The 19,958-nt window shown below is 39.6% G+C and overlaps 1 protein-coding gene across 7 annotated transcripts in view; it reads left to right on the top strand.

The window, feature by feature from the left end:
• The window catches only part of OSBPL3 (oxysterol binding protein like 3), a 99,788-nt gene that overhangs the window by 20,858 nt on the left and 58,972 nt on the right, over positions 1-19,958 (top strand). Inside the window, exon 1 of one of the 7 annotated variants that reach the window (XM_068405567.1) lies at positions 17,895-17,969. The exons of the other annotated variants lie outside the window; for them this stretch is intronic. The gene's annotated coding sequence lies outside the window, so the exon portion shown is untranslated. Of the gene's footprint in view, positions 1-17,894; positions 17,970-19,958 lie in introns of those variants that run through there. 7 annotated transcript variants of the gene reach the window in all.

Genomic DNA, 19,958 nt, shown 5'->3' on the forward strand with positions numbered 1-19,958 from the left:
TTTAGGCTTTGGGATTTCCACTGGTCACCTACTGGGTCAGGAAGGGACTGTCTTGCCCGTTGCACCATTGGACTCTGTGGTTTGTGTCTCATTCTGAAATGCTCTCTATAGACTGCAGCCCAAGATAGGACTTTGGCAAGGTTGAGACTGTTACCTGTGATATTGAAAAACTTCTTGTGTTGCTGATGGTTGTGTTTTTTTGCCTGAGTGCTCACTAATTGTGAGATTTTCATTAGGAGGAAATTCTGCCCCAAGTCATATTGCCAGTCATGGCACTTGTGGCGTTTTAGCTTCTCTGATAGCATTTAAATGTACTCGCAGTGCATCTTGAATACTTCACAAGTTGTCTTTTGGGGTAGCGATGTTGATAATGCACTTGAACTTCCTGGCTAGCTGCTTGTGCTTCATTTTAACTTTTTTTATATTTTTTAATATATTCTTGGCCTTTTTAACCTATAGGCATTGAATTAGTATTATAGGGCCCATAGGACAGGTAGGATGTTGTAGGTCTTACATGCGTATAACTTGCTTGCAGTTGTGGAAGGCTGGATGTTCTGAACTGTGCAGTTCTTGCAGTCCTGCGATTGTCTGTAAACTAATGTTTTGGAATTAGTCTTAACTGGCTTACATGGATCTTTTACCTGTAAAGCACAATATGGCTCTGCTGTTCTGCACTAATTGCCCATTATACTTATATTTGTGTTTGTGTAGGCTTAGTCACTGCTTTAAGCTTGGTGAATTCTTTTAGGCTACCTCAGTTTCTACTGTGAGCATGTAAAAGGTATCGTTGGCGGTATATTGCCCAGTAGGATTTACTTTCCTCTGGAAAGCTGGAGATGAGTTGTGAAAACTGAAGGATGTAGTAGGCACAAGGGTTGAATCTTTGCTAGATGTGGCTGCTGTAAAGCACAATAACATCTGTGCGTGTTTTCAGCTTCTACAAATTAAAGTTGAAAAATTTGAGTCTGAAGAGGAGAGCAAGGAGTGGAAAATACTTCCACTTGGTTTATTTGTGCTGGTAGGTACTGCCATACTGCTACAATGGGCTCTCTCTGGGAGGTGCCCAGTTGCTGTAGGATCCTTTTACCTATGCGGATAGCAGAGTTTTTATCAAATACTGTTACAAAAGAGTTGGCTGATTATGTTGGGAAGTTTTATGTTAGAGTAGCAAAGCAATGTTTCATGATTGTCTAATGACTTTCAAAAAGTTTCAGCGTACTTGGCCTCACCCCAGTATGCAACATGTGGTTATTTTATTTACAGAGGGGGTTTCTGTGGAACAGGTATGTTCATGACTTCACATGGAGTCATGCAGGAAACCTGCGAAGAAGTCAGGGCAAGCCTTCACTTTGCTTATCCTAACGTTTCCAGTGCAAGAATGTTCTCCATTGAAAGACAATTATGATAGCTGCTAAAAAGAAGGGTGGTAGATCTACAGGGATACAAAACTAACAGCGTTTGAACAGTTACAAAAAGGAGATTTTTCATTGTTCTTCTAATAGCTGTAGCAGAAGGCTGCAATGAGAACTACTATTTATCTTAACAATAGTATTTTTATTTTCATACTGACGTAGTACCATCCTGTTGGCGTATGTTCTTGGAATGCAGTAATAATTTGTAACACCTTTTTTTTTTGAGATTTAATATATCTCACATTAACACGTGGTGTAATTTGACTGAATAGCTCTACGTCCTTGAAAAAGGAAAGAAACAGTACTTGGTGCTCAGAGTGAAATCACCTTGAAGTGAAGTTATCTTAAATTAATTTTTACAAAGTTGAAAACTGAATCTATGGCTGTTATAGAAGCAGTTTCCCTATGTTACTGAGCCTTTAGAGAAATTCTTTACTGCTCTCTTGAAGGTGGGAAAATATAGTGTGGGAAGTGATCCTCATTCCTCAATCCTCATAAATTTTATTTAAGAGGCTTCATGGAACCCCTGTGTATTCCTTTGTTGGTATTTTCTCTCAGTTTTGCCAACCTAAATTCCAAGCTTAGTTCTTCAGTACAAATATTATGTACATTAATTTTTGTTTTTCTCCCACTTGGACCACTGACATAGGAAATCTTGTGAAAGGTATTTAATTTTATTTTGTAAGCTGAATATTGACAGAAATGTTAAGAATATTGGCAGCTTGACATTGTCTGGTGGCTCTTTAATAACTGTCTTATACGAGAAACTCTTTGTACAGAACTAAATTCTGTGCTAAAATATGTCAGTACTTCCTTCGAAGGAAAATGAGGTCAAATCTTAGTGTGCATATACTTGTAAATGCAAAAATAACCAGTGTGCACAACCCAAGCTCTTTGTGCACAAGCTCATGTCTATGAATTTAAGCTACTTCTCTCGGGTGAATTACAAAGTGTTTCTTGTGGATTTGGTTATGAATACTTGCACTGACTTGTTCGATGAATAGCATAGGTAGATATTCCTGCAAAAAAAAAAAAGAGTGGAGAAGGGGAGGGGGGGAAAATCACAGAATCACAGAATGTTAGGGATTGGAAGGGACCTCGAAAGATCATCTAGTCCAATCCCCCTGCCGGAGCAGGATTACCTAGACCATATCACACAGGAACGCGTCCAGGCGGGTTTTGAATGTCTCCAGAGAAGGAGACTCCACAACCTCTCTGGGCAGCCTGTTCCAGTGTTCAGTCACCCTCACCGTAAAGAAGTTTTTCCTCATATTTATGTGGAACCTCCTGTGTTCCAACTTGCACCCATTGCCCCTTGTCCTGTCAAGGGATGTCACTGGGAAGAGCCTGGCCCCATCCTCATGACACATGCCCTTTACATATTTATAAACATTAATGAGGTCACCCCTCAGTCTCCTCTTCTCTAAGCTAAAGAGACCCAGCTCCCTCAGCCTCTCCTCATAAGGGAGATGTTCCACTCCCTTAATCATCTTTGTGGCTCTGCGCTGGACTCTCTCTAGCAGTTCCCTGTCCTTCTTGAACCGAGGGGCCCAGAACTGGACACAATATTGCAGATGCGGCCTCACCAGGGCAGAGTAGAGGGGGAGGAGAACCTCTCTCGACCTGCTGACCACACCCCTTCTAATACACCCCAGGATGCCATTGGCCTTCTTGGCCACAAGGGCACACTGCTGGCTCATGGTCATCCTGCTGTCCACTAGGACCCCCAGGTCCCTTTCCCCTACGCTGCTCTCCAACAGGTCTGTCCCCAACTTGTACTGGTACATGGGGCTGTTCTTGCCCAGATGCAGGACTTTACACTTGCCCTTGTTATATTTCATTAAATTTCTCCCCGCCCAACTCTCCAGCCTGTCTAGGTCCCTCTGAATGGCTGCGCAGCCTTCCGGCACATCAGCCACTCCTCCCAGTTTTGTGTCATCAGCGAACTTGCTGACAGTGCACTCTATTCCCTCATCCAAGTCATTAATGAATATATTGAATAGAACTGGTCCCAGTACCGACCGTTGAGGGACTCCGCTAGACACAGGCCTCCAACTGGACTCTGTCCCACTGACCACCACTCTCTGGCTTCTTTCCTTCAGCCAGTTCACAATCCACCTCACTACCCGATCATCCAGACCACACTTCCTCAGTTTAGCTGCGAGGATGCTGTGGGAGAGCGTGTCAAACGCTTTACTGAAATCAAGATAGACCACATCCACAGCTTTACCATCATCTATCCACCGGGTTACGTCCTCATAAAAGGCTATCAAGTTGGTTAAGCATGACTTCCCCTTGGTGAAGCCATGCTGAGTGCCCCTAATGATCCCCCTATCCTTGATGTGCCTAGAGACAGCACCAAGGACAAGTTGTTCCATCATCTTTCCGGGGATGGAGGTGAGGCTGACCGGTCTATAGTTACCCGGGTCCTCCTTCTTGCCCTTTTTGAAGACTGGAGTGACATTCGCTTTCCTCCAGTCCTCAGGCACCTCTCCCGTTGCCCACGACTTAGCAAAGATGATGGAGAGTGGCCTAGCAATGACTTCCGCCAGCTCCCTCAGCACCCGTGGGTGCATCCCATCAGGGCCCATGGATTTATGGACGTCCAGATTGCTTAATTGGTCCCTGACCCAGCCTTCATCAACCAAGACAGATTCCTTCTCTATCCTGACTTCTTCTGAGGCCTCAGGGGTCCGGGGCTCCTCAGGACAGCCTCCAGCAGTATAGACAGAGGCAAAGAAGGCATTCAGTAACTCCGCCTTCTTTTTATCCTCTGTCTCCAGGGCCCCCACCTCATTCATCAGTGGGCCTACATTGGCTCTAGTGTTGGTTTTACCTGCAATGTATTTGAAGAAGCCCTTTCTGTTGTCCTTGACCTCTCTTGCAAGGTTTAATTCCAAGGAGGCCTTAGCTTTCCTAGTTGCCTCCCTATATCCTCTGACAACAGACTTATATTCCTCCCAAGTGGCCAGCCCGTCCTTCCATGATCTGTACACCCTCTTCTTCCACTTGAGAGAGATGCTTGTTAGTTTATTGTCTTACTAGTTGCTATTGAAACAAATTAATTTTGTGTTATTATTTAAGATTATAGATCTGAGCATCATGGGTGGCTTCTATGGAAGGGAGGGGTGAAGAAGCAGGATAACTTTACCTCATAGGAGCATAATGTGTAATTTTTTGTTTTAGTCATAGATACTTTGGTCTTAAACAGATAATACCTTATTAGACAGAGGAACTGTTCAAAACAACTGGACTGCTGATTTAGTATGATTACAGAATAAAGTAATTTTTAGAATATGTGTCAGTAGAAATCAGATGTTTGTGAAATTATGAAAAGGTGGATCAAATGTACTGGCACGGTTTCATTAATATAGCATTGTAAACCAGTCATAGCTTAAATGCATCTTTGGCATTTACAAGTGACAACTTGCCCTTGTCAGGCTGATGTTGGGCTTGAAGTGGTGCGAAAGGGTTGTAAACTCCTTGGTCCTGGGGTGTCGAGGCCACAGACCATTCCCCCTGCGGTAGTGACATGGTGTGTCTCAGAGTGAAAATCCAGATGTCTTTAATAGTTACTGCTTCCTACCTTCGGAGAGGCAATGAACTTAAGCACTTGAAATAGGCAATTAGCACAGCCAAAAGTCACTTGTAAGAGAAGATTGTGAATCTTGTCTCCTGTTATTCAAACTTTTGGTTCCTTATCCTTATATGCAGAGAAAAGTAGCAATTGCTGTGTGTCTCATCTTTCCAGAGACAGTCAGGTTGGTCACCCTTCAGACCAACTGTTGTATAGCTTCAGGGCCCCTTGCTTTCCAGTTATGCAACAGCGAAGGTTTTGCACACAAGCTAATTGCATGAGAGGGGAAGAGAAGGTTGCAGTTGTTGATGGACTCCTTTAGTAGTGTGGTAATGAGCACGTGGGACTGAATCTCCGATCCTGGCGTGTGTAATAGTGAATGAGGTATGTCTTTGGCCTCTAGTGACCACTTTGCTCATTGACTGACTCCTAGTTTAAATGCCTTATACTCCCATTTGCTTTTGGGAAAAGATCGTATCCTCATTTTAATTCATAAGGCAAGCTCTTGTAGCAGTAGGTATTTGAAGAAGAAACGAAAATTGCATTGTTCCTTTAGGTTTGAAGACGCTCGTACACTAAGCAGAAATGCTAAGCAGGTCCAAGCGTGTAATCTGTTGTAGATTTTTGTTGCACATCTTATCAAAGTGTATGTGAAGGATGAAAAAAGGTCAAACCTGATAATTATCAGCAGTGATTAATGAACAAAAATGTATTTATAAAAATGTAACATTTGCAATATTTGTTTAATGAGTTTTTTAAACTTACTTTATGCACGTGCCACGCAGTTATGAAAGAAAATGTCTGTTGGGGAGACACATGCTTTTTAGTTACATAGCAAGAACTTTTGAGAAATAAAATATATTCTACCATCAGCTAAAGTTATGTTGAAAGAGCATTAAGATACTGGCAGAAAACCGGGCAAGGTCTTCCCTGGTAGGGAGTAAAACATGCTGGCTGGTAACTTGCAGGCACAATAGTGAGCATCAGAGCAATACAGTATAAAATTATTTTTAAAAGCTTTAAGAAGATTTCAGTGCAGCAGCATGTTTTACTGTAACTTTCACTGGTCTTCCATTCTGTCCTGGTGACTTCTGTGCTTTTGTATTTCCTGGAGGAGACCTGGGCTCTGCTGCTGTATTTTTGGAGGATGGCAAGTTATTAAGGAAAAGTTCTTGATCTAAGACCAGATTTCATATGATGCCTTACCTTAAAAAGTATCAAAAATTTTCCTTATCTCTGCACACCTCCCCCCCCCCCGCCCAAGTTTTTTTCGTGTATATATTTGTCCACGGGAGTTTTTTACTCCAAGTACTTAAATATCTGAACAATTTGACAAATGTCCTCAGGTGTGTTTGAATGTACTGCAAGTAGTAGCTTATTTAAACAGCAGGAACTGTGCTTTCAGAAAAATTAAAGAAATTTAAATTATTATTCTACTTTAGAAGTCTAATACTAAGTGATTAATGAAAATGTTGATACTAGAAAATTGTCCTTCTGTAGTGCAGCAAGTGTTTGGAGCTGCTATCAAGCTGTCAAGTGCTACAAAATGAAATAATTTTAGTTCTTAAGGGCTCTTATGTTAGCTAAAAGGTGGATGCTGTCAGCTATAGTAACAGTCAGAGACAGCAGTGCTCGCTGACGGTGAAAAAGCTGAGTGTGTTTCTGGTTGAGAGACATCAATAGAATTTGGTGTTGCTGATGAGAAGGATAAGGAGGACTTCGAAAGTGCCCTGTCCCTTTATGTGTGATTTTAATGCCAGCTTTTATTGGGCAGGAACTCGTTGCTTCTGAAGGTTGAAACTGTTTGTTAATGCAGTTTTTAATGTTTAATGACATGCCACTCCCTACTTGCTGATTTTATTTTTGTCATCAATGGACAAAATTATATTAACAAGTGGTTGGCAAGGTAAAAGGTACCCTAAGATAAGATAGTTTATAATTTGACCTGTAATACCTTCCAGCATCTGGCCAGCAGCTTTTGAGAGAAAACATTTGGTTCAGGGGAAGTGGAAAAAGCATTCATCGTTGGCTCAAGCTTTGGGACTCTGAAAGAAACTGGATTCTCCACTGTATGGAGGGAGACAGGCTGCAAAGTTAAGAACTGAAAAGTTCAGTGGATTTCAATTTATCATGAGGGTAGTATAAATTTGCAAATTTTCTATGCCTGTAGATGGCTTTCATAGCTAGTAAACTTCTGACTAAACTTAGCATGTTGTAATGAAATGGGGATGCGAAAATATAAACAGAGCAGACTCTGTTCTCTGTCCATAAAGAGGAAACATGCTACATATCTCTGTGGTCATGTAAACTAAGGTGATACTGGAAAACTACAGAAGTGTCCCTAAATCCAGAAGAAAATGATATTTTATTTTTTAGTTGGCTTTAATCTTTTTGTATGTTTGTGTTTTATGAAGATATGGAAAGACTGATTCTCATTAAAACCTAATGAACTATATGTGCATATTTGGTAGTAAATTTAGCTTAGCAAAACAAAGTACTTTCACAGACAGCTGTACATATTTGCTTAGTTAAGTAATAATTTATATAGCATTGCATATGTCTAATTCAGATTCTTAACTTTACACTTCTTATTACTGTTGGAATGATGACTAAGATGATATTCCGTGTATGATCTGTGGTAAACTGCATTTCCATGGAAATTGGTTAAAATACTGAAAAAGTACTTTTAAAAATTAAATTTAAAAATGTGCCACATACATAGTACTAATTTACTGAGCCAGGAATGTAAAATTGTGCCACTGATCTGATTTGTTTCTGGTTATACTTCAGAAGGGAAAAGCTGTTCCCTTACACAGTTTGGCATTTTGTTAATTTATTAGGTGAAGAATTAGCAGTTTTTTCAATTCTCATTTGCCTTCCCCCTTTTAAGTGAGCAATATACAACACTTAAGACTAGGCAGCATATATTACTTGAAGATATTGCTGTGTAAAAGTTCATGTTAACTTTCCATAGCAGCCTTAATTCCAAGTGGGTGATTAACAGTTCTTCCTAATCCCATAGTTAGAGTCCCCTTGAAACCTTCCATTTAAGCATATGCTGCTTTAATTTGCTTTTTCAATTTAAATCATGTTTAGTGGACTATTGTCAGGCAGTATAATCATAACTTCAGAAACAAAATTTCAAAATTAAACATTTCAATAAGATTCTCTTTTTGCTGGTGTTTCGTGCTGTCCATAATGACAATCATCTGGGGTGACAGAATCCACCTGTCCTCTGAGAAACAGAGGACACAGCTCTCCTCTCTCCTTCCTTTCAGTTCTTTTAATGGGAAAGACAACAGGTCATAAAATACACAAAAGCTCTAACTGCTGTGCTCTAAATAACAATCAGACAGTAATTTACTCCCTGTAATACATTTTACAAGGAGTAACTACTAAAGAATTTTAAAGCAACACTGGTTAAACTCAGGGTTTATGATCTGTAGCATTATAGTTTGGAAAAGATATTAATGAATACAATGGTTCACTCATATTTTTTTCTAAGTAAACACAAAGGAATGAAAATGTAAATAAAAGTGAGGGTTTTTTTCTACAGCAGACCACTAAGCCTGGAGAATTTCTTGCGTGTGCTGTGTCTTTGCTGTATGACCAGCTGTAGAAGTGTGCACGTCTGCGTCTGAAATACTGAAACTTTTCGGTGTGGTTTTCTGATAAATCAGTCCTTGATGGCATGCATCTTTATTTTTATTTCACCCATTGTTGTTGAAGGATGTGTTGGAGAGAAGAAAAGGGAGGCCAGCAGTGGGTGAGGGAGGACTGTGGCTGTCTGGCTGTAAGAAAAGTTGGGGGGTTTACTGTTCCGGTTAAATAATCTTCTTGGCTTTGTGCAGCATGGGCTCTTCTACAGAAGTAGGCTGTATTGGGCAATTTTCCAGAGAAATACTTGGATGTATCAAATTTGGAGACAAGGTTTCTTTCCTTACTAGCCCAAATCCTGCTGAGGGTTGGTTGAAGAGTGAGGGAGTTCCCTTGCCTGTGTTCAAAGTCGCCTCATGACCAGAAATTCCAAATGTTTTAAAAATCTAAGTGCAAAATTGTTCTTCCCTCAGGCCATGATTTATGCTTTCACTTAGACACTGAATCTAGACGGCTATTTGTTCTGTCTGGCCAAACTGTAGTTTATACTTCACCTTTAAAATTTTTGTGTATGTTTTGGTTTGTTGTGTTTGTTTGTTTGTTTTGTTTGTTTTTTTTCTCCCAGTGCCATACAGTTATCAAGGGAATCTAAAAGAAACCCCTAATTAAGAGGTGGTGATGGCTAAGTAACAGCTGTTAAGGGCATGATTCAGCATCTCCCCCTGCAAGTTGTAAGATTTTGATCTACCCTGTATTTGCAAACTCCTTGGTGCAGGAATGCTGGTGACCGGGGTGCAGGGGCTGCCTCCATGGATGTACTTAGTGCTTCTCTGTGCCTGTGTCTGGCACTGGATGTCTTTATTTTTTTCAAGTTTATAGAAATTGCACTTCCTATTCTAATAAGTGCATACCTTGATGGCATACACGAAGCTAAATAAATCTATATTATAGGGATGACTTTGGATATATTTGGCAAAATATAATGTATAATATATATAAAATATAATATATAATGGTCATTTCATATTAAAAAAAAGCGAAACTACAAAAAAGACAATCCCCAAACACCAAGCTAAAGAAAGCAATGACTGTAATGAACTGTAACAGCTACAATAATAAACAAACGAAGTTGGCCCTTGAAATGAAAGGGGGAGGGGGGAGAACAGTGAAGTAGCTTTACACTGTATCATTAAATCTCACTTGACAAAATTGAGATGTCATCTTCAAGACACTTGCAATGAGAAACTTCATTTTTCATTTGAGGCTGTTCTCTTCCCACTCCCAGAAATGCCTGTGAGTGCTCACTGGTTTTGGCTGTGTTCTTAAGTTTGTTTTGTCCCTGCAGTTGTATTTCAGATGGAAGATTTTTGAACAATATTACAGAAGTATTTGTCAAATGAAGAAATATATAACATTCCTAAATACTGAGTACCTTTCAGATTGTCATTATGTCAAAACAGAATCACTGAAATGAGCCATGCTTTAGTAAAAGTGGATGTGTTGGTAGGAGAGTGGCACCATGCATCGTTAGTCATCATCTCTGTGTGGTGGTGGGAAGTATGAAGGACCGTAGGGCTGAAAGCTGTAACGGGCAGTGACTAGAGCTGTAGAGAAATACAAGGAATGAAAGAAAGGAGTGATAAGGATTTATTACAACTTTGTATTTCTGCACTTAAAATCAGTTATTGGGCTTTGTGTAATACATGTATCTTTCAAAGCAGAAAGACATTTTCAAATCATGAACAGATTTCAGGGTTCTGTAAAACATAACCAGGCTAAAATCTTATTTCTAAATATATTTAATTTTATTCCTGTCAGTGCTGTCTTGCCTCTTTTATATTTTGAAAAAGCAAATTTAAAGGTTTTGAAAATCCCCATTAAGACCGAAATGCAGCTCAACATACGTGACTATCACAGTTTTATTCTTTTCTTTGAAGTCCTAATGGAGGAGGATGTAAATACCTCTGCAAAGTTCTGTTGGTCAAGCCACAGGTTTAGTGTGCATCTGTTTAGGCAGATCTGAATATTTTGGGATTTATCTTGTTAGCATCTTCAGACTTGGTTAATTCATGACTAGCAGCACAAAATTTGAGGAATACTTCTGAAGTGAGATCCTTGGCTATAAGCTGGAGGCCCTTTTAATAGTGGCTTGCAAGGAATAAGGAACCACTAACTCTCTTTTGCCTGGATGTCTGGCTGTGGGGGGGATGCTCCAGCTGTGCTGTTAAGACTCGTCACCTGTGGGAAGATAAATCCATGTTTTTCAGTTACATAACTATGCATCACATGTTATTTAACTTATAGCCCAGAAGTCTGACCACAACATGCTAGATATGATGCATGCATTTAAAGCACAAAGGCGTTGTCATAGGAAAAATAAATGTGTTACAACTTGATCAAAAAAGGATCATTAGCACTTGAACCAGGTGATAGTATCACTGTGGATGTACAGATAGAAAGCATGTATATAAATATGCATACACTTTACATAGGTATTGGAAATAAAGCAGCTTTATGACCAGCAAGAATTGTGGGTTTTGCCATGGAAGGTGCTGCAGAAGTTCTTAGCCTGATAAATGGAATACAGCTGCTGAAGGTGTATTCGGTACAGGGGAAGGCTGCGGTCCACCTGAGTCTCCCAGGCATACTGACGGATCTGAGTACAGTGGCCAGCTCAGAGAGCACAAGTGATGCAGGTGTTGAGTGAAATGTTCACATCTGTTCAGACTCTGCAGTGACTCAGAGCAAGGGGGCTTCTGCCTTGGCGTCCAAACATGCTCTGTTGTGGGGCTCGTGTAATAGGCAGTGACATTTAATTGTCCTTCAGCCTTGGAGCATCAGGCTGCCATGATTTAGTATTAGTCAAATTCCTCTCGTTAAGCTGGAAACTGAGAACAACAAACTTTTTTTTTTTTTAGGGATAGCTTTATTTGAGGTCTAACAAAGTGTCCTTAGCAAGGTCTTTGCTTATTTAGCTGGTGTGAAACAGAGTAACCTGTTACAAAGTTCAGCGTAAGGAAGATGTACATTCCTTTATAAAGAATATTTTATTGCTGTCACAAAAAAGTACTTTTATTTCTGCGGGTGTTTGTATTTCAGAGTACTCTGAAATGATTGTGAAAACCAGCATTGCTGATTTTTATTTATTTATTTATTTCTGTTACCAGTGGTGAACAAGTCCTGATTCAGTATGTTACAGGGGAGATGAAATGGAAGGCTGTTTAGTGGTTTTGGAGAAATTGAGGCGACCCAATTTGAACTGTTCGCTTTCACGTGATTTATTTAATTTGCTACCTGTGAAATATCCTGTTTCTGTGCGTGTGGACATGAAGGCTGATTAAGTGGATGTTGTTGAAATAATATTTCGCTGCTTGCTCAGCTGAAGAAAAATCAGGCATGCAGCATCCATGGAATTGGTTCAGAATATAAAAAAGCCAGTGGTAGATTATGTACAAAATGTTAATTGTTGTTCTGCTCTGTTCAGGCATAACTAATGCGCGACTTAATATAGATACATTAGCTGAGAATCATTACATACACATGGGAAGAAATGCATTTGTCACATGTATTTACTTTCTCATGCTTAATGCATAACATCCAACTTGACAATTCCTGCACTTGTTGGTGAGTTTAAGCCTCTTAAATTTACTATATAAGGGGGTTAGGCTGCTGGTTTTAAATTCCAAATGCCTCATGCTTTTTCTATGTCCTCAACTAGCTCTAAAAAAGTATTCCAGGTACAGGGAGTGAGGCAAGGAGGAAGGGAGAGATGGAACTGTGAATGTACAAACTGGCAGCAGGAGATGTGAGCTCTGTTTGATGTTTGAGCAGTTTGTTGAGTCCCCAGGCAAAATTAGCATAAAGTCAGATCCCTCTGCACAAGGGAGCAAAAACGGTGCATTGCAGCATTTACTGGAAGCTCTAATATTTTAAAGTACTGTATGCTGGAATTGTATAAACAACGCACAAGAGCAAATGACAGACTTTTCAAAATGAGTTGCTGGACACCATAGGGAGCAAAGGCAAACTTACATCCAGTTTTTGGGAATGATACCAAATTTTTTAATAGGTTGGTGACTGGTAATAGGTCAGAATTTGTGTGGCTGGGAATGCTATCATTTATGTGAAAGCAAAATGTGAATTGTGAAAGTTTTTAATGCAGTTTTGGGTCAGTCTAAATGAACTGCGCTTCAGGGTGGGTGTTTTGGGAAGCATGAAGATGCAGTCAGCTTTCACTGTGTGCTATTCAGAGCCTGGCATGTGGCTCCCCATTTGTCCCACTTTCAAAATCTTTGTTGAAAAACCTGACAGTGGTGAAAGGAGAGAAATATAAGGAGAGAGATCAGAACCTTTTTTTCCAAGTAATTTGATAACTTTTTTGTACTTGGAACAAATATAAATTATTTGGATTTTGATGTGTGGGTTTCCTAAATGAGCTGGCATGCAGCTCTAAGAGCATTTTAATTCAATTTACCAAAATGAAGAGACAGAATACAACACCAAGTTCTTAAGAAATGTGTTGTGTTGTGCTGTACGCTGTATTTCTTGACTTTCACCTTTTCACCCATTCCTAGAGAGATTTGCATCTCTCTAGGTGATGCAAATGATACTGGAGTGTTACAGGAGATCTTGCTTGCTTTGTCACTGTATTTTATTTAATCGTTTGGTTGCTGACTTGAAGCAATGGTCAACCTTCACTGTTCATCTGCCTAACTGGTATTGTAAAATCTCGCTAGAGAACCACCTTTCAATCATCTCACTCTGGAAACATGTAGGAATAGCTTCAACAACAGCTGTAGTAATCTCCAGATCAGTGCCAGTCTTCTACTCTGGAAGATCATTATAATGAGGGACATCATGGGGCTGGCTGGTCCTTCAGTCAAAATAGGAACTGTTTGTCCTTTTGATTCTCTGTCCATATGTGCAGGCTTTCAGAGTTTTGTTAGGCAATCAGATATGTGTGGTACTTTTCTTGACATCTTTATGTTGCTAGCCACAAAATGCAGCTCATAAATTTCATCTATAAAGAATTTGTCAACATCGAAGCTGCCCTTCTCTACTCCAGGGAAGCCTGTAAGTGTTTCTGAAAGGGTATTTTTGCAGCAGTCTCTCCATTGCATGTGAAGTGAAAATATGCTCAAACTACCTTGCTCTTTTCCCCAGACGCTGATGAGCAGTCAGGCGAGTTAGCACACCTGAGAACGACAGGCTGAAGTAGGAGCTGGGGGACTGCTGGCTCCCACAGCCACCTTGTTTGTTTGCTGCTGGGACAGACAGTTGACTTATTTTCTTATTTTTGAGTACAGAAGAGAAGACTGGAAAATTGCAAATGCTGATGATGTAACTTTTCCAGATGTAATCCTTCCAACTGCCATCCGTCATTCCAAGATTTATCTTTAATGTGACATTCCATGGAAATTCTTGTCACTTTGGAGTAACAAAAGTAAAATATTTGAATATTTTTGACATATTTCTTGATGTGCTCTCAAAAGCAGTACAACATAATTCTTAGGAGAAAAGCTTGGGTGCATTTTATACGGAAATTTTAAATTCTCTTGACTTAAATTACCATTCACTGTAACTTTTTTTCATATTCCTCTTCCAGCTCTTCACTTTCTACATACATTTAATTTTTCTACCTTTTCACAATTAAATGCATAGAACAAAATAATGAAGTTCAGTTCAATGGTTGTGCTTTAACTGTATGTCACAGGTGTATTTTTTCTAGAAGAAAGTGTGAGTTATGAAAATGCTTTAATGTCTGCAAACTTCAAGTTTTGTGGTCAAGACTTGATGAAAACTTCGTAGAGTTTCAATTTTGCACAGCCTTTGAAAAGACAATTTTACATCAAAAGTGCAATTTTATGGCATAAGCTTTGTAAAGTTGTTTTCCTCCTTTATGCATTCTGTATTTTACCATGTAAAAAAGACTTACTTGAATGAGTTTCTCAGACCTTTTATCCTAAAAGTATCAGTTGCTGGCAAAATTATGGAAAACACGGTCAGTGAAAGATGAATATTAATAAAAGTTAAGATGTAGGTCAGCATGGATGAAGGTGAGCATGACTGTCATCTGTTAAGAAATTAGCTTTCAATATTATGTTTCTTGCAACTTCATTACTGTTACTATTTTAAACATTTTTATTAAAAATAAAACTCCCTTTTAGCTCCTTCCTCTAAGAAATTGCTCTTTTTTCTCCTATTTTCCTTTTCAGAAATTCATCAAGTGCATTATATGAAAAATCGTGGAAAATATCTTAAGTGTGTCACAAGGTACTTTATGCTACACTACTCATAATTAACCACAGGTTAATTTTTGTGTTATAACTCGTGGTGGTCTAGAAAAGCCGGTACCTTATGCCAGCATTTTAGAAACAAACACAAAAATGATGAGAGTTTGGGAGGAGAGTACAGAGATGGAAGGCAAAGACCAAAAATGGTGGCACTTTTCTAATATTAAGCAGTTTAAGAAGAATCTACATCACTTGTAAACACTTCTGTTTATTGCTGCTTTTATAGCCTATAATTAAAATCTAGTTGTTAGTTGCAGTTCAAGTATAGCCAACCTCAAAAATGCTATGAAGCAACAGAGATGCTAGACTGCACACATTGTAAAACTCTTCACGTTGTTGTCTGCTGTCTCTATAGCCTGTTTACAGTGACTGGAACTGCAGTAAAAAATGTGTGTACTCATTAGAAATAAAAAATATGGATTGTTAACTTGTAGCACCCTTTCACTGAGCTCAAATCAAGTTCTTTGTAAATTATTCATTATTTCATATTGCTGAGGCATCCTAATTAAAACCTTCCATCTTTTAAACCTCTAAATGGTTTAGAATGGGAATGTAGCTGAAGCTTTTTTTAATTATGTGGAATTTCTTTTGGTTTTAATTAAATTTAAATAGATAGCCAGTAGCTTGCACTAACCTGAATCTAAATGTAAGATTAGGGACAGAGTATCTTTTTTCAGATCTGTCTGGCTCAGTTGAAAATAATAGTGCTTCCACTTTCTTGCCCACAAGTTGGTGATGACCATCCCTGCATTTTGGCCGAAGCAAAGTGTGCGAACTACCCCCTGTGAAGAATGGCTCGCCACTGAAGTGGATTAGGTGGACATGCTCCTGTGTTTGTTTATTTATTTTCTGTCAGGGGAACTACTGATCTTCAGAAAAGGGACAGTAACAAATTGCTTGGAGGCAAGAATTTCTTTAACTGCTTTAGCAGTTCTAAAAGTGATTATGAATTTGAGCTCTAACCTGTCAGTGGAGGCACTGAGCTGCTACTGAGACTCATACAAGTTCTCAGCAGCTTTGTATTAACTCTGACCTCTGTTGCTGGAGGCAGGCCATATTTTTACATTGGGATGTCATACTGTAGTAGACTTGTATAAACAAACAGTACATTAAAACTCTATGCATCTTCCTTGTTCTGGGCTGTCTGTGGTAGTGTTAAATTATTCAGAGTCTTAATTGAAGCTTTCCTTTTTGGCCAATCTCCTAACTTGCTTTTAGGTTTTGTTCCGTTGTAGCTCTGCAGTGGCAGGACAAGATCTGACATGAAAGCACTCACTCTGAAATGGACTTTCTGTTCTTCCTGAGCATGGTTGCTGCTTCTGCAGCTTTGTGTTCACTTTCTTCCTTTTTCAAGGTCAAAAATTCTCTTACCAGCTCTGTCCATGTAGAGCCTAGCTGGATTTGGGTTCTCCTCCATCATTTCAGAACTTGAGATGGTGGTGGGATCCTATCATTTGAGGGGGGGAGAGGATCCCTTTTATTGTCTCTTTCCTGCTCAAGAGCTACCCTATTAACCTAGTCAGAGGCCCTCCTGTCTAGCCTGCATCTTCTTTGGCTGACCCAGCTCTTGTGATTAATACTTTCCCATTTCATATTGCTTAGGCAAATGTAATCATTCAGATTTATTATCTGGCTTCCCACATCTTACATCTCTCTGCTTTAGGTTTCTTTCAGTTCATCTTGTATCTTGTGCCATGAGGATAATATTGCAGGAAAACCTGATCCGTGGAACCTCTTTCCTGGTTCCCGTTGTCAAGGTGTTCATTACAATCATAAATATTAATGGATTTAAGACCAACTGTGATGTAGAATCTTCCAAGAGTGTTGTTCACTCTATTTGCATCTGCTTCTCACAATTCTTGTCACCTGCATACATGTATGTGATACATGTTTCCAAGTAAAAGGACAGTTGCAAGCATTGTCCTGTCTGTCCTTGGAGAGTTCCAGCCCAAGCCTTAACATTTTTAAGTTTTATTTAAAAGAAACACATTTCTGTGTACACTTTTTTCTTTTTATTTTTGCCTTTTTTTTCATGGAAAGCTTGGAGTTAAAGAATTCTTACCTTTTGGAGTCAATAACAAAAATACTTAGCAATTGTAGTACTAATTGCCCTCAGTATACTTTGGGTGTTAATTGTTTCCTACAACACATCTCTGAAGTGTCAAGGCTTATTCACACGTTGCGTGTTCAGAAACAGTGTTGGGAAGTTAGTGGCCCCTCGCCTAAGATGATGTTAAAAAGGGTTAACGCTCATGTGCTAACAACTATCTGCCCTTGTTCAGAATACTACACACCTCTTTTGATGTTTCAAGCTATCTTAATATGAAAGACGTTCTGTAAAGAAATAATCTGCATAATATTTAAAAGAAAGCTGTAGCTCTGTCTGCATTTATAAATACTAATGTTGTAAAGTACACTGAAAAAGGTGTACAGGAATGGACTTAGAGACAGAAACCTCTGAAGATATGGTAAGTCCATCGAGAAGAAATGTAATATTTTCATAACCCATGGTCATTACACTTTATAAAGTGCATAAATGAATTTCTGTGTATCCTAGGAAGAACTGAATCTTGTTACCATGGTCATAAAATTTAAATCTCATTAACTTTAGAGCTAATAGGCCTGCTTATAAAGGAGAAGCACTAAACATTCTCAAAGGGAAGTGGTGTTTCCTTTGTAACTTTTTTCTTTTAGAAATTGAGTGACATACACAACACATACATGACAATTCCAGTGTATTGTGGAAAAACAGATACCTAGGAGGGGGACCATATTTTGGGGGGGTTTGCGGGAGGGGTTGTGTTTATTTGGTTTGGTTTTTTGCCTTTTTTTTTTTTTTTTTAAGAAAGTAGATGATGCCAAAGTGTGAAAAGTAAAACACCACATCAAAAAGGACAAAGCAAGTTTGTTAGATCCTGCCACTCTTTAATGAATGCATCTAGCTTACCTGCATGAGATAAAGGATCTCTGTGTTGTGTTTGCTGTTCATGCATACCCCATGGTGTTTTTCTGCAGACTTTGGTGAGGATCATTCCTGGGCCACCAAAACTCTTCCAATAGTCCTATTTGCTGTGCTGTCTGAAGCCACAGGTGATTGCTTTTGGGTTTCTTTCTCCATAGTTAAACCAACTATGTCAGCTGGTTTAATAAAATATATTGCTTGATGTCAGCCTTGATAGATTTATGCATCTCACAGCATTATGTAGCTTATCAGGTCAAAAAGAGACAGTCTGATTTGAAGTTATGTGGATGTCTTCAATGATTTGACAGGAAGGTGTTGTCTTTTTCTTGATGTGCAGGCAGTGCTGTCTTAAGATCTTGAATTACTGCATACTGGCAGACTGACAGATATTTCCACGAGAAGGCACTGACTTCCAGAACTAACATTGTTCCTATCAGAACTGAATCTAGGAAAACAAACAGTGTGTATTTCAGTAACATTTTAGCAATAACGAGTGCAGTTTTGGAAGGGAATAAGCCTTGGGCCGTAGTGGAGTATCTTTGTTTTAGTGAACAAAGCAAAGTTTTAAATAGTAACAGCAGAAAAATTAAAAGCCCAAGCTCATGCCAAAGCTCTGATGGCAACGTTTCCACTCGTACCAACTCTGGGATGTTACCACTAACAGATGGGCCTTCCCAAGGTTCTTAGTACAGACCCAGTTCAAGAAAGATAAGGAATTACTGGAGAGAGTCCAGCAAAGGGCTACAAAGATGATCAGAGGACTGGAGCATCTCTCTTATGAGGAGAGGCTGAGAGAGCTGGGTCTGTTCAGCTTGGAGAAGAGAAGGCTGAGGGGGGATCTTATCAACACTTACAAATACCTTAGAGGGGTAGGTGTCAAGAGGAGGGGGCCAGACTCTTCTCAGTGGTGCCCAGTGACAGGACAAAGGGCAATGGGCACAAGCTGAAACATGGGAAGTTTGATCTGAATATGAGGAGGAACTTCTTTACTTTGAGGGTGACAGAGCACTGTAATAGGCTGCCCAGGGAGGTTGTGGAGTCTCCTTCTCTGGAGATATTCAAAACTCGCCTGGATGCAACCCTGTGCAACATGCTCTAGGTGAACCTGCTTTGGCAGGGGGTTGGACGAGATGATCTCCAGAGGTCCCGTTCAACCCTTAACCATTCTGTGATTCTGTGACTGTAAAATGATACCACATGCCTGTTACTTTCCTTACTGAAAATTATTATAAGCCTTTCTCTCTTTTTCTATTGCGTAATCATCCTTTGTCTTTTCACTTGTAAGGTCTTCTCTAGAGGAAGAGCACTTCCAGTGCAAACAGACACACTACTTCTTTATTAATTGAGCACAGGGAGGGCTGTCAACCTCCTTAGCATTGCTGTGTACAGTGTATGTGCTCCCAGTATAGGATTTGATCACAGCTCAGTAGCTCTTTTTTTCTGCTCCATCCTCTTGACAGGGAGACTGTGGACCCCTATGTTACTGGGTCACAAACCAGGTCCTATGATCCCCCAGCTTCTGGCTTCTTAGTCAGGTCTATGAGAGTCGCACTAAGAGCTGAAGGGGGTGTGTGGGACCCCACTCGGTCTGGTAGCTCCTGCTAGAGAGCCCTGAGCTGCCAGGCTGTCCCTAGGCAAGGCTCTTTCTGAAAGGGGCGAAGGGAGAAGGAGAATTAATTGTTTAGGACCTGACTGTGAGCTAGGTCAGTCCTATTAGTTACGAATCTCAACTATGATTAAAAGTTGGGTGTAAAAGGTGGTATTGACAGCTGACTAATTGCTGTAATAATACAGCCATTACAGCATGTGTTTTCTGTATTGCTAGTCACCAAGATTTTTAACATATCTGTCTAGAATATATACACAGCAAGGTTGTTTTACACAAGTGTAATCTATCGCAGATCTCCTAGCGGGGGTAGGGAGGGGTGTGGAAACAGTGTCAAGATTAGGCATTTAAAATGAATCATGTCACATGCAGTATTATAGTGAGTTTCTATGGTGGATGTGAGGGAAAGGTGGTATTTTTATATATACTTATATTTCAGGATGCCAACTGACCTATTTCTAAACTTATATAAGATTTTCCTAATATAAGGATTGAATTATTCACCTCAAGG

The sequence above is a fragment of the Nyctibius grandis genome, chromosome 7, assembly GCF_013368605.1.
Source record: "Nyctibius grandis isolate bNycGra1 chromosome 7, bNycGra1.pri, whole genome shotgun sequence".
NCBI lineage: Eukaryota > Metazoa > Chordata > Aves > Nyctibiiformes > Nyctibiidae > Nyctibius > Nyctibius grandis.